At 34.4% G+C, this 12,568-nt stretch overlaps 1 protein-coding gene across 1 annotated transcript in view; it reads right to left on the reverse strand.

Annotated features, from left to right (window-relative positions):
* The window catches only part of Itpr (Inositol 1,4,5,-trisphosphate receptor), a 1,112,489-nt gene that overhangs the window by 952,591 nt on the left and 147,330 nt on the right, over nt 1-12,568 (reverse strand). The gene's annotated exons all lie outside the window — the stretch shown is intronic.

Consider the following 12,568-nt stretch of genomic DNA (forward strand, 5'->3'; position numbering starts at 1 on the left):
TAACTCATTAAGACTACATCCACAATGAATATATCCTACAATTGCACTTGCTATATTAGCCAATCAAGTTTGGGTATTTCATTAACAAAAACATAACAATGTTATATAATTAATGTAAAATAACAGTAAAAATATATATTAAATGCATTTTTTTTTTAAATACAAAGACATTAAAAAATCATGTAAGTGCAAATGGTTAGAGTGTAATCTGTCTTGTGTGTGTGTGAACAGGTATATCATTCATGATAGTATTTTTCAGAAGAAGAAAATATTGTGATATAATAATGTGGGGTGTAATAATTAAAATAACTTTAATATTTATTTTAATAACTTAATTATTAATCTAATAAGCATCTTTAGAAAAGAATACATATGCATGTAGATAAACACAGCCACTGCATGGACAGGAAAACAAATACAGATAAAAATTAAATTAAGGCTCAATTTTTATTTAAAGTAAGCCACCTCTTAGGTACTTTAAATCCAGTGGCTTACTTCACTGGTATTCTCTTGGCTGCTAGAGTGAAGATCTAAGAATGAGGGTCCCCAAATATGCTGCAATTTTTTTTTTTTATTATCCAAATCTGTTGAAAGTGGGACAGATGCTGTTATACAATATAAGGCAGGTGATGAAAGATCTGTTAAATACATATTGGGTTTTGTAAAGAAAAGTAGTTAGCTGCTTCTCTTCCCTAGTAAATTCTGTAACAGATATCTCCCTATCATGATCTGCAAGACTGGCCATGACAGTGAAACTAAATGTAATAATTAAGTTCCATTTGTTCTGATTGTGGCTATCCTGCTGGTCAGAACATAACAAGAAATGCTTACATTTGTACTATACTCATTAAATTACCTGTGAAATGTAAGGACTGAAAATAATCTGTGGAATCATTAAAATAAAATTAAGAGAAATCAGTAATACAAAACAATCATTGTCAGGCTAAACCAGGTGAGAAGAGCAAACACTATAAGACAATAACAAAGAAAGATATACAAACAAACAAAAAAGGCAGTCATTTTAGGCTTTTGATGATTAACTGACAATTTCCACATGTTAGTGAATGAAAACTGCACTAGAGAAAAATATTTAGGACTATGCAGACACTTAGGGTTGACAGTTATTCATAATCGTTTTATGTTTGAAGCTAATTTTGTGTGAAGAAATGTCCAAAGAATGGCCTCAAAAAATGGTCTTTGATAGGATATCAAGAAGACTTAGTTTGTCCTTTGAAGATGAGGGGGTACAAGTTCGAAGTATGGTTTGAATGTGATGTGGAGGATGTACTGGTTTACTACCTTAGCTGTCTTTTCAGATGTATCCTGTATATATAGGAGTAGCTGCACTTTGATCTAGTGTGCTTGGGAAGGAAAGGATGGGAAGAGAGATATGACATATTTTGTCTATTTAGAGAGCTATTTATCCAATGACTAAAATGCATTGTGATGGAGTTGAGTTCTATGGAACTGTGTGATTAAAACAGTAGTCCTGGCTCCATTAGTTCACTGGGCTGGTTGATAGCACAATCCCTTCAATGGTGTCTTTACCTTGTCATCTTAGCAAGTCATGGAAACCTTCAGAAAATTAGAGAACAATATTCTATAGTGGGAACATATGACAGACATGAAAATGGTGCAAGTTTTACGGTAAATGGTAACATGTACCATAAAACCTAAACCAGGGGTGGGGAACCCTTGGCACGTGTGCCAAACATGGCATGCCAAACTTTTTTCCAGCATGCAACCCAGGGTTCACCATAAAAAATAATTAAATAAATAAATATATATCCAACATCTTCGCTGTTGTATATTTTAACTTAATAGAATACAATTTTATTAACTGCCAGCTTGGTTGGCCGAGTGGTTAGCATATCTGCTCTCCAGCCAAAAGGCTGAGGGTTCAAATCCCACAGTGGACATGGATGTTTGCGATTGTCCGTGAAAATACTATTGGTGGTCAGCGGCAGATGGCTGTGTAGATGACGAAAGTAGTTGTGGTTCGTTGTAGTTGGTGGATTGAGTCGTGGAGTAGGTTCCCTCCCTCCATGAGTCTTTGGACTCCCTGAAGGTGTCATGTAATAATAATGATAATAAATAATAATAATTAGAGTGATACCAAATAAAAATGCAATAATGAAACAAACATCCTATTTCCAAGCCATCTATTTCCACGATATACTGATATATAAGTTTTGTCCTGTTCAGTTGTTGCATCATTCACCATGCAGCCAGTTGTAACGCGATTCCTTTATCATCATTTTATATATTTTTTCATTTTTCATAAAGAATTTATCGGTTTTCTATAGTATGTAAATATGTGGATTTGAAATTAATTTTAATTCCAAAACCACATATATACTTTTTAAGTATATATGTGGATTCACAACCACCAGCAAAAAAACAGAGACATTCAAATGAAGAGGATAATAGAGAATTTAAAGAATACTGGACTGAGAAATTTGGTATGATTAAGAAAGATAAAAAAAATTATGCATTTTATGTTCTAAATCAGTTGTTTGTAGGACTTCTTCTGTAAAGAGAAATTTTGAATCTGTTCATAAGAACTTGAGCAATAAAACTGAGCAAGAACAAAGAGAGAAAAAAAAAAAAAAAAAGTCCGATACTTGGATGAAATTTATTTCAATTAGGCCTAGTTCCAATTTAGTTGCAGCTAGTTTTGAAGTTTCATAATTATTGCCCAACATGGAAAACCACTCAGTGATGGGGAGTATATTAAGGAGGCATGGCTAGAATGTGATCCTTTCCTTTTTGACAATCTTTCAGAAAAGGTAAAAATTATTCAGCATATTAAAGATTTGTCTGTGAGTAGAAAAAACAGTTAAGGATAGGATACTTAAGTTGGAAAGAAATACAGCAGAACAATTAACAAAAGATTTGGCTTCATGTAAGTTCTTTTCTATTTGTGTTGATGAGAGCACAGACATTATATCATCAACTAAGTTAGCAATCTTTGCTCAATTTTATATGGTTGATGAGGTATGTGAAGAGATGATTAGTCTTGTAACACTACCTGAGCATATCACTGGGGTTGAAATATGTAAAGCAGTTATGAACAAATTATCCAAATGTGACGTGACAGATACCAAAAGTAGTATCTGTCACAACAGATGGTGCACCCAGCATGATTGGCAAGGAAGCAGGATTTGTAAATCTGTTTGCAAAACATGTTGATCATCCACTGATAAGTTTTCATTTTGAGTCATACATGAGGAGACTTTATGCACAAAGGCTGGCCCAAAGGAACTTCGAGAATTGATGCAAACAGTAACCAAGATTGCTAATTACATTTCTGTACGTGCTTTGAATAAAAGACAATTTCAGAATCTATTGAATAAGGTGGATTTGGTGTACAAAGGACTAATAATGTACAACAATGTTTGCTGGCTTAGTCAAGGTCTAGTTCTGAAACGATTTGTTGAATGCCTGGATGAGATAAATCTCTTTTTGACTAATTAACAAATGTCTTATAAAGAAATGTATGACATAGTGTGGTTTGTTAACTGATGTTTTTTGCAGATTTTTGTGAACGTTTAAATGACTTAAACCTTAAACTACATGCTCTGGTAAGACTCTTGATGTTATGTTTTAATATTCTAAACACATCCCATTCCTGAACTGTTAGTTTTCTGTCCTCCTTCCTATTGCTATTGAACACTACTCTCAGTCCCCCCCCCCCAACATGAAATACACCAACAAAATATTCAATAAACATTTCCACCATCCCTTCAGTAGATATGATCTGTGTTCCATCTGCAGCAACTAAGATCAGTCTTTTATATTTACCCTTTCTTCTGCTAGCAATATAACCACAGAATTCTCCAAGGTTTTGCTTTACTGTTTTGGCTAATCTCTTTTCATATGCCAATTTCTCATTTCTTACTACACTTCTCACCTTCCTAGCTTGCACCTTATACTCCTCAGGCTGTTGATGGATATCCTGTTTTTTATATATATGCTACATAACATTCTCCTACTCAGAAGTGCCTGCATAATTCCATGATTCATCCATTTCATTCCTCTTCTGAATCTTAAGAATACAATTTAACAATGACATAAATAATTGATTCTGGACCAAATCCTGGGCACTACTGATTTCTCTGCCTTTCAACTGATCGAGCAACTGCACATCATCAATCTGTTCCTTTAATTTATCATAATCCCCTGCTTTGTAATTCCATGCATCTCTTGTTCCATGAAGTTCATACCTGGCTAGTCACTCCCTATGTCAAAACTATATGATCACTCTTCCCAAATGGTGGCATCATGGCAACATCTATTGTCACTGTATGAGATATTATTAAATCTAACACTTGAGTCCCACTTGTTGCTTCAACTACATGCTGCTTAAGAAAATTAACTTATTAAGAAGATTTCTGGGTAACCCTAGAAATCTGATCTCCTTAGTCATGTATGATATTCCTGCTTCCAGTAGATATTTCCATAGTTAAAGTCACTCATTATTATCCTCTTCCTGCAATTTTAGAATTATCTCCCTCTGCATTCCCTGGCCTGTAACAACATCCCACTAAATATCTAAAAGTTGTGCTCCCCCTAAACTCTACACCAAATGGCCTCAAAGCCATTATCATTACTGCTTTCTTCAAGTTCCACATTGAGAGGACATAACTGTTCTGAAATCAGTAATACCTCATCTCCTCTTTTATCTTTTCTGTCTTCGAAAAATGCTATAACAATCACATTCTATTTCCGTGATGGCATCATCTGTTGACCATGTCTCACTGACACAAATGATTGGTGGACTGACTAAATGACACTGAACTCTTATTCCTAATACTCCTTGCAGTGGTATATAAGCACAGCATCCCTCCGCCCCCGGTTCTCCTTCCCTCCTCACAATTCCTTATTCTTTCATTCAAGAAGTTTGACTGTCATTAATATTTTAAAATAATGTATAAATATTTATAATATATATAAACAGTTTTATAAACAGGTGTAAATTTGCAATTGTTTTAGGTGGGAAATGAATTTGTTCGCATGGTGTGAGACCACTTCCATGCTTGTTGGAGACCTGAATTGGCTTGGAACAGTTCCATGTCTGCTCTCTAGATCAGAGTTTCTGGTTTATGAAAAAATAAATAAATAATACAAAAGGATATAAAATTAATAGAAAAAATCTCTTAGCCCTGCTGAGGTATTAATGCACTATATATTTACAACCTTTCACAAATTGAAGTCACTGAGAAAAAAATGTGAAAAAAAGACTGAAAAAAAAAAAATAATAATGAGGATGAACTTATTAATATTATCCCAAAACCTCAATGAAGTCAAAGATTCATCACAGGACATCACTTTGTCATACACTCAGCTCATCATACTATGTCTTAAATACATCCAAATTCTCTGCAGACAGCACACTTTCAGACAATGCATTCCAATCTTTCACAACTCCCCATGCAAAAATCCTACTTCTTACTCCCTTGCTCACACCCTCCTTATACATCTTCCAGGAATGACCTCTTTTTCTCTGCTCCCAATCTCCCACCATTTTATGAAAAACCTCTTCAACGTTAATCCTATAACAATCTTTTACCAACTTCTCTATCATATCATTCCTCTTCTTCCTATCCACTAGAATCCGAAAACTGCATCTTCTCAATCTTTCTTTACACTCAACATTCCACAGATCAGAAACTACCTTAATCATTTGCCTCTAGATCCTTAACAAGCTTCTGAGCTTAACAGTATAAATACTAAAAGAGGAAAAAATATAATTTATTAAAGTCACTAATATTTTACAGCCACACTTAAACCAATAGTTTGGTTGCGCTTTGTTGATGATGTGTTTGGTCTTATGGTTCAGACACATTAGATACATTTTTCGTGCATCTTAACACCCTAAAATAAATTTCATTATAGAAAAAGAAAGTGACAGTTGTCTCCTCTTTTAGATACACTAGTAACAGTACTTCCTAATTGCTCGTTATCCTTCTCCATTTACAGAAAATCTCATACAGGAAGGTATTTGCAAAAATAACCACACCACCTTTCACAACAGTATGGTATTATCCTCAAAACACTTGCTCACAGAGCCAAGGCTATTTGCCCAAATGACGCAGGGACCTTAGCAACATCTTTTTAGCCAATGATTGCAGCCTATATAAAATAGATGAATTATTTCACATGCACCCCCATCCTTCCAATACCCAACTCACAGGATCAAAGCAAAACCATTCCCATAAAAAAAAAATAGCTAAAGTTCTCTGTAAATATGATCTCCATGCCACTTTCAAACCTTTCATTCAGCTAGCTACTTTCATAAAGATCAACCACATCCTCTTGAACATCCTTAAGTGTATAAAGTTCCTTGTGCCTACAATTTGACCTACTTTGGACAGACTTGTAGATCAGTTAACAATATGCATTGAAGAACACAAAATGTATTGTTTTCCTCAATTTATTCCTCAAAGTTTAGTGCTCCATGCCTATCACAGTTATAATTACATGCCATTACAATTTTATACCATTATACCATTAAATGGTATAATGGTATGAAAACAGATCTTGGCTGACTAGCCATCAGTCATGCTTGTTCCATGTTGAGCACAGTTAAGCATGGGATGAATTTCCATGGTGGGCTGGCAACTTACAACATAGTCAAAAACCCTAATGGAAATGATATAAATGGTAGTGCCAGTATTTCGGTGAAGTCTGGAGGGCCATACCCAGGAAGTCTTAGTATCACGCTTCAACGTGGTACTAAGACTTCCCCCGTGTGGGAAACATGGTGCCAATGATTCATGGTAAAGTTGACCGAGCAAAGAGCTGGCAGAAAGCTACAAGGCTTTCTGTAAGCTATATTATCTGGAAGAACTATCAGAAAGCTATATTAGGCCACAACCTCCACTACAATGCCAAGAAGAAAAAAGAAAGGCCATAAAGCCCATGGCCATAATGGGCAAACACTGGATGTGACTAAATTTCCCCAACTATATGACCACTCTGATGGAAACCATTTATGGAGGTCAGAGCAAGATGCAGTGGGGAAGCTTTTCCAAATATAAGCAATACTGGAATAGCCCAAAGAACTCATAAATATACTAGTAATCAAAGCAATCCTCTTTTCCTCTATACAGGAACATTTAATTGCCCAACACTTAAAGAAGAGGAAGAACTTACCATCTTACAGCAAGAACTAAAACATATTAAATGGGACATCACAGGCTTAAGTAAAGTATGCAGGCAGGATGAACATTTAATAAAACTAAAAAATGGAGATTACTTATACCATTATGGGAAAACAAAAGGACAATACAGAGTAGGATTTCTAATTAAGAAAACAATTACACACCTTATAAAAGAATTTAATTATACAGATAAAAGAATAACAGAAATCACACTCAAAATAAATTCCAAACTTAAAATCAGGATCATCCAAATATATGCTCCCATCTCATCCCACACTAATGAAGAGATAGAAGCATTTGATGACTCAATGCAGCACACTCTAGACAAAAAAGGAAATAGCAATCAAAACTTTACTATAGTAATGGGCAATTTTAATGCCAAAGCAGTTCATCCCTCTCACCAAATAGACACAATAGGACCATACATATATGATACAAGCAGCAACTCAGGAATAGCTCTTACAGAATTCTCTATCAGTAACAAGCGTTACATTATGAATACATTTTTTAAGAAAGCCCCAAAAGAAAATGGATATGGAGAAGTCCAAACAGAGAAATAAAAAATGAAATAGATTATATACTGTGTAATAATAAAGAAATAGTCCAAGATACCTCGGTAATAAACAAGTACAAAAAGGAAATGGCCACAGACTGGTGAGAGCCAAAATTAAAATATACCCCAAACTGGAAAGAATAAAATGGCTAAACAACAAAAAATCAAGAAGTCTAGACTTAAAACCTATTGAAAACAAAAAGAAGGATTGTGAAGAAAAACTCAATCAAAAACTAGACTTAATAAATACATTTGATAATAAAATAAGCAAAAAACTAATGAAAGTAACAATCTTAGCAGTCAACAAATTCAAAAAGCAACAAACAACAAAAAGACCATAAACTTTTAGAGGAAACCTTACAACTACTAAAAAAAAGAGACAAAATAAACAACCAAACTTCTAAAATAGAACATGCAGAACTATGCACAACAATAAGGAAAAAGATGAGAAATTAAATCAGATCTTATAACACCACAAAAATAAAACAAACAACTGAAAACAATAAAAATATAAAAATACTAAGAAAACATTTATCAGTTAGTAAAAGTCAAATAACTGCAATAAAAGATAAGAATGGAACTACAATAAGGAACCAACAACAAATCCTAAGCAGACTAGAAGAATTTTATAAAGAACATTATAGCAATCCTTCAATAGATAAATTAAATATAAATAACTCTTCCCCATCACATATGGAATTCATCCCCCCATTCACCTCAGATGAAACAAAACAAGCATTAAAGCAAATGGGAAATGTCCTGACGAAGACCTAATTCACATAGAATTAATTAAATGAGGAGGAAACAACATAATTCACCATGTCACAAACTTACTAAATCTATGCCTAGAAGAGGGAAAGATACCAGAAAACTGGAAAAATGCTACTCTGATATTGTTATTTAAAAAAGGAGACAAAGAAGTAAAGAACTATATACCAATTAGTATTCTCTCTAATCTACAAAATTATCACAAAAGTAATAACAAACAGGTTAACCCCTCTTCTAGACTCAAATTAACTAGCAGAACAAGCAGGATTCCATAAAGGCTTTAACACAATTGATCATATTCATGCAGTAAAATAAATAATAGGAAAAGCAGAAGAAAACCAACTGCCTCTCTGTTTAGCCTTTATTGATTATAAAAAAGCATTCGATTCCATCAAAACTAATGCAATAATCAAACACTCCAGAATCAGGGAGTTCCTGGAGAATATATGGACTTCCTCCAAGAAATATACCACACTGCAACAGTAACAATCCAACTTCACACAAGTAGCAATAAAATATCAATTGAAAAAGGAGTCCAATTCTTTTTTGTCCCAAATCATTACAGCAGTCCTTCAAGAAAAATTTAATAATATAAACCGGACAAACCTTGTGGTAAAAATTAATAACAGAAACGTAATACACCTAAGATATGCAGATGATATCATAATTTTTGCAAACACTCCAGAAGGCCTTAATATAATAATAGAAGACCTATATTATGAAAGCATAAAAGTTGCCCTAAAAATAAACAGAGAAAAACTAAAATCATGTTTAATCATTTTGTAACACCAAAAAGCATAATAACAGAAAACAATTTCTTGGAAAGAGTCTCTTCATATACATATTTAGGTCATCTCATTGATATAAACTGTGGACTCCAAAAGGAAATAAATACAAGAGTTCAACTTGCCTGGAGTGCATTCAGGAAATTGAAAAGCATTTTGAAAACAATGATGTCCCACTCTGTTTAAAATGGAAGACATTCAACCAGTGTATATATCCAGTCATCATATATGGTGGTGAAACTTAGTCTCTAACAGAAGTACTGACAAATAAACTAGCAACAACTCAAAGAAAAATGGAGAGGCTGATGCTAGGCATCACATTAAAAGATAAGAAGCAAAACACCTGGATCAGAAACCAGACTCATATCACTGACATCATTCTTCACCAAATGACAAAAACGGAAATGGGCTGAACATCTATCCAGAAGAGAAGATGAGCAATGGACCACCATACTAACAAACCGGATTCCAAAAGAAGAGAGAGAGAGAGACGAGGCCGAGGACATCCTAAAAGAAGGCGGAGTGATGAATCCTCAAATTTTGTTGGGAAAAATTGCCAAGAAAAACTGCCATTGCCAAGAGCAGAGAAAGGTGGAAGGAACTGGAGGAGGCCTTTTTGTAAATGGCTGAAAAGAAGAAGACGCATAAGCATTATTATGAATCATCGACGACACGTAAGCCTTTCTATGTGAGGCTGTAATTAAACAATTAGTATCAAAAAGCAATTTTTTAAAAAATATTTTATAACATAAAATAATGGGTTCATGGGTCATTCTCAAGTGATTTTTCAGGCCTATATATATATTCTACAAATATATTTGCAGATATATCTGTAGAATCAAATGACTGCATTTCTTCAAGCTGCAAGGATTGAACGTCTGCACCAACATTTGCGCATTTGCATTCAATGATGATGACAGTGACAAGAAAGACTGGTTGATCACATTCACAGTTGACATGTCATGTGGTTGCAAAAGTGTAAAAATATATATGTAAATTTCTTACATTCTTGGATTCAGATTGTAATTTTTTTTATTCATTTTTTTTTTTTAACTTCTCCAGGCAAATTATATTTTCATTTTTGACACATTTAAATTTGACACAAGTAACTATTTGTGGCTCCTAAGTAATCACTATTATTTAGAGTGCCAAATACATCTAGTTATTCACAAAGTAAACAAATGAATGCTAAATAGCCGATCTGAACCTGCACAATAGTAACCAATAAGAGTCTGAATAGTGAGATATATGATGTCACTTTCATTGTCATGGTCTGCTATCCAAGCATGTTTATTATATTATCATGTCTTTCACCACATTTGAGAATCATTTTTACTTACGATCTTATTTTCTGAAAAAAAAAAAAAAAATGATTTAAAAAAAAAAGCAATTTCAGCTTATTCGCATGATGGCCCACTGGGAAACTGCCAGTAGCCAACTAGGAGAGTCTGCCCCCTGATACTTGTATCAAATTCGACAAACTGATAAAGATAGGGTTGTATGTTATAATGACACAGTTTCTTCTCAAGCACCATTACCACATATTTTAGCCAATGGTTACAACCCCTATAAAATGAACAAAATATAACACTCATCATTCCCTCCACAAGTAAACAGAATCAAAGCATAACCACTCCTATACATAAAATACCCAATAATTACCTCAGACCACATTCAAATTCATGTTTCATACCAGCACTTCCTCCTCCACCTGCTTTAACCTGCTCACAAATGGGCAAACTTGCTTTTCCATCACTTCCAAGAGTGTATAAAGTGGCCTGTGTCTATAATGTGGACCACTATGGACAAGTAGGAATATCTGTTGAACACAAGAAATACTACCATCATTATGGCAAATCTGGGCAGACTATGCTTTGGGCACTCCAAACAAGATCAGATGCAAGAAAACTATAATGCTTTGTAGAGTTCACTACAAGTCAGAGAGACTATTTTTGGAGACAGCAAAAGCAATAAAACACCCTTTAACCTCAACAAACTTTAGCTGCATTAATTTAGTTAAAATCTGTGATCATCAATTCAACAAGTGTAAACCTTCTCACTACCTAAACATCAGAGGCTAACTAAATTAAGAGTTTAACTTGGTTAGTTCTTTTACTCTTTAAAATTAGAATTTTTTCCAACACTAATTGTTATTGCCTGTGTATTGCAACAGATTATCAGTGTTCTGAAGATGTTGGTTTGAAATCCAAACAACTTAAAAAATATCTTTTTATTTTGCTCTTGATGTTATTAATACTGTCAAACATAACTTCGAATATATGGAAGATTTTTCACTTGGCTATGTAATTATATATTGGGTTTTATCCTTTATCCAAGTGTTAGCAAACAAAGTTTGTACCTGAAGTACTTTCAGGACTGGGGCAACTCATGGTAAAGGTGGTATAAGTTCTCATCAATTGCCTTAGTAACTCCCATAATGTAAAGCACATCTCCTTGCAGACATGTATAATGCATTAAGGGAAGGGCCACCACCCAGACCGGTTTCGACCTTTATTGAGGTCTCATCAGTGGCAGCCAGACCCAGAGGTGGTGATATTAAGATGAAAGTAATGAAGAATTCATATTAGCTATACGAGTTGCCAAAGGGCGTCATACCTTATTATTAAAATTCTCTGGATTAGAGATAAGTTTATGGAAGTTTTTTTCACTTGGCTATGCTACTAATTATATATTGGGTTTTATCCTTTATCCAAGTTGCATCTACTGGTCTGGGGAGTGGCCCCTCCATTAATGCATAGCATTATACATGTCTGCAAGGAGATGTGTTTTGCATTATGGGAGATACTAAGGCAAGAGATGAGAACTTATACAATGGTGCCTCGCAAATTGATGTCCAGCAATTCGACAGTTGATTTTGCGAGCCAGAGCATGCACATGCATGGAATTGTGCAATGTCATTTGTTATCTGTCATTTCTTGTTGGGCTGTGTTGGTATTTGCTTGTGTTGTTTGTGCTAATTTTCAATTCTGCATTTTTCAGAAAGAAAAATTTTGTGCATCTGCAGTTATTTTTTTGAGTGAAATTTAAGAATGGGTCCAAAGAGAAGTGAACAGAGGAATAATTCAGGAAAGAAGTACACTTGGTTGAGCATAGAGAAGAAGAAAGAAATTGTAGATCATTTTCAAAGTTTCAAAGTGCAGAAAGGTAGAACAATTACAGATATAGCTCAAGAGTATGGCCTTCCCAGGTCAACTGTGGCAACTTTTCTGGCAACAGAGGGAGAAGATTATGGGCGCTAGGGTGTCTGCTGGTGCAATGAAGATTTCTGACAAGAA

This window comes from Typopeltis vanoorti, chromosome 2 (genome assembly GCF_054136105.1).
Source record: "Typopeltis vanoorti isolate ZY-2024b chromosome 2, IOZ_Tvanoo_1.0, whole genome shotgun sequence".
NCBI classification, from domain to species: domain Eukaryota; kingdom Metazoa; phylum Arthropoda; class Arachnida; order Uropygi; family Thelyphonidae; genus Typopeltis; species Typopeltis vanoorti.